This window comes from Synchiropus splendidus, unplaced genomic scaffold, assembly GCF_027744825.2.
Source record: "Synchiropus splendidus isolate RoL2022-P1 unplaced genomic scaffold, RoL_Sspl_1.0 HiC_scaffold_56, whole genome shotgun sequence".
Taxonomy (NCBI): Eukaryota; Metazoa; Chordata; class Actinopteri; order Syngnathiformes; family Callionymidae; genus Synchiropus; species Synchiropus splendidus.
This window is the reverse complement of record NW_026527090.1, coordinates 7,501-10,000: the sequence shown is the minus strand read 5'-3', so window position 1 is coordinate 10,000 and position 2,500 is coordinate 7,501.

Genomic DNA, 2,500 nt, shown 5'->3' with positions numbered 1-2,500 from the left:
GGAGGGTCTCCGGAGCCGGGCAGGAGGTCCTGGGGCCGCCCCGGAGGCTCTCTGGGTCGGAGAACCAGAGTGACAAAATATTAGGTGCCGGAGCTGTGACAAAAAATTAGGCGCCCAAACCCTTTGAGTGACAAAAAATTAGGTCGCGCGAAAATTGTACCAAGTCGAGCCCCGGTGGGGTCGGGCTTATGTCTTCCAGGGGTTTCACTGGAGCTCAAGGGTGCGAATCACGGTGCTCTTTGCCCGGCCAGCCGCAAGCCTCGGTCGGGCAGGCCAGGCGACCGAGTGCCCCTCCTGACCCCCGGAGGTCCGAGAAGACCCGGACCCTCCCGGGTCCAGCCGGTCCCTCAGGCCCGGGGAGGGTCCCCGGAGCCGGGCAGGGGGTCCTGGGGCGGTCCCGGAGGCTCTCTGGGTCGGAGACCCAGAGTGACAAAATATTAGGTGCCGGAGCTGTGACAAAAAATTAGGCGCCCAAACCCTTTGAGTGACAAAAAATTAGGTCGCCCGAAAATTGTACCAAGTCGAGCCCCGGTGGGGTCGGGCTTATGTCTTCCAGGGGTTTCACTGGGGCTCAAGGGTGCGAATCACGGTGCTCTTTGCCCGGCCTGCCGCACGCCTCGGTCGGGCAGGCCAGGCGACCGAGTGCCCCCCCCTGACCCCCGGAGGTCCGAGAAGACCCGGTCCCTCCCGGGTCCAGCCGGTCCCTCAGGCCCGGGGAGGGTCTCCGGAGCCGGGCAGGAGGTCCTGGGGCCGCCCCGGAGGCTCTCTGGGTCGGAGAACCAGAGTGACAAAATATTAGGTGCCGGAGCTGTGACAAAAAATTAGGCGCCCAAACCCTTTGAGTGACAAAAAATTAGGTAGCGCCAAAATTGTACCAAGTCGAGCCCCGGTGGGGTCGGGCTTATGTCTTCCAGGGGTTTCACTGGAGCTCAAGGGTGCGAATCACGGTGCTCTTTGCCCGGCCTGCCGCACGCCTCGGTCGGGCAGGCCAGGCGACCGAGTGCCCCCCCTGACCCCCGGAGGTCCGAGAAGACCCGGACCCTCCCGGGTCCAGCCGGCCCCCCAGGCCCGGGGAGGGTCCCCGGAGGCGGGCAGGAGATCCTGGGGCCGCCCCGGAGGCTCTCTGGGTCGGGGAACCAGAGTGACAAAATATTAGGTGCCGGAGCTGTGACAAAAAATTAGGCGCCCAAACCCTTTGAGTGACAAAAAATTAGGTCGCCCGAAAATTGTACCAAGTCGAGCCCCGGTGGGGTCGGGCTTATGTCTTCCAGGGGTTTCACTGGAGCTCAAGGGTGCGAATCACGGTGCTCTTTGCCCGGCCTGCCGCACGCCTCGGTCGGGCAGGCCAGGCGACCGAGTGCCCCCCCCCTGACCCCCGGAGGTCCGAGAAGACCCGGTCCCTCCCGGGTCCAGCCGGTCCCTCAGGCCCGGGGAGGGTCCCCGGAGCCGGGCAGGGGGTCCTGTGGCGGTCCCGGAGGCTCTCTGGGTCGGAGACCCAGAGTGACAAAATATTAGGTGCCGGAGCTGTGACAAAAAATTAGGCGCCCAAACCCTTTGAGTGACAAAAAATTAGGTCGCCCGAAAATTGTACCAAGTCGAGCCCCGGTGGGGTCGGGCTTATGTCTTCCAGGGGTTTCACTGGAGCTCAAGGGTGCGAATCACGGTGCTCTTTGCCCGGCCTGCCGCACGCCTCGGTCGGGCAGGCCAGGCGACCGAGTGCCCCCCCTGACCCCCGGAGGTCCGAGAAGACCCGGTCCCTCCCGGGTCCAGCCGGTCCCTCAGGCCCGAGGAGGGTCCCCGCAGCCGGGCAGGAGGTCCTGGGGCGGTCCCGGTGGCTCTCTGGGTCGGAGAACCAGAGTGACAAAATATTAGGTGCCGGAGCTGTGACAAAAAATTAGGCGCCCAAACCCTTTGAGTGACAAAAAATTAGGTCGCGCGAAAATTGTACCAAGTCGAGCCCCGGTGGGGTCGGGCTTATGTCTTCCAGGGGTTTCACTGGAGCTCAAGGGTGCGAATCACGGTGCTCTTTGCCCGGCCTGCCGCACGCCTCGGTCGGGCAGGCCAGGCGACCGAGTGCCCCCCCTGACCCCCGGAGGTCCGAGAAGACCCGGTCCCTCCCGGGTCCAGCCGGTCCCTCAGGCCCGAGGAGGGTCCCCGCAGCCGGGCAGGAGGTCCTGGGGCGGTCCCGGTGGCTCTCTGGGTCGGAGAACCAGAGTGACAAAATATTAGGTGCTCAAACCCTTTGAGTGACAAAAAATTAGGTCGCGCGAAAGTTGTGCCAGGTCGAGCCCCGGTGGGTTCGGGCTCATGTCGGCAACGGATTTCTGAGCAGCTCTTCCAGTGCTGTTGACGGTGCTTCGTGTCCCCATCTCAGACTTCAGCCCAGACTCTGCGCCATGCGCCCGGATTGTTTGCGCTCCCCCCAGAGCTTGACCGAGAAGCAATCGAAAGCCGCCTTCGGGGGGCCTCCGCCGGCCACCGGCGACAGGCTCCCCCGGTC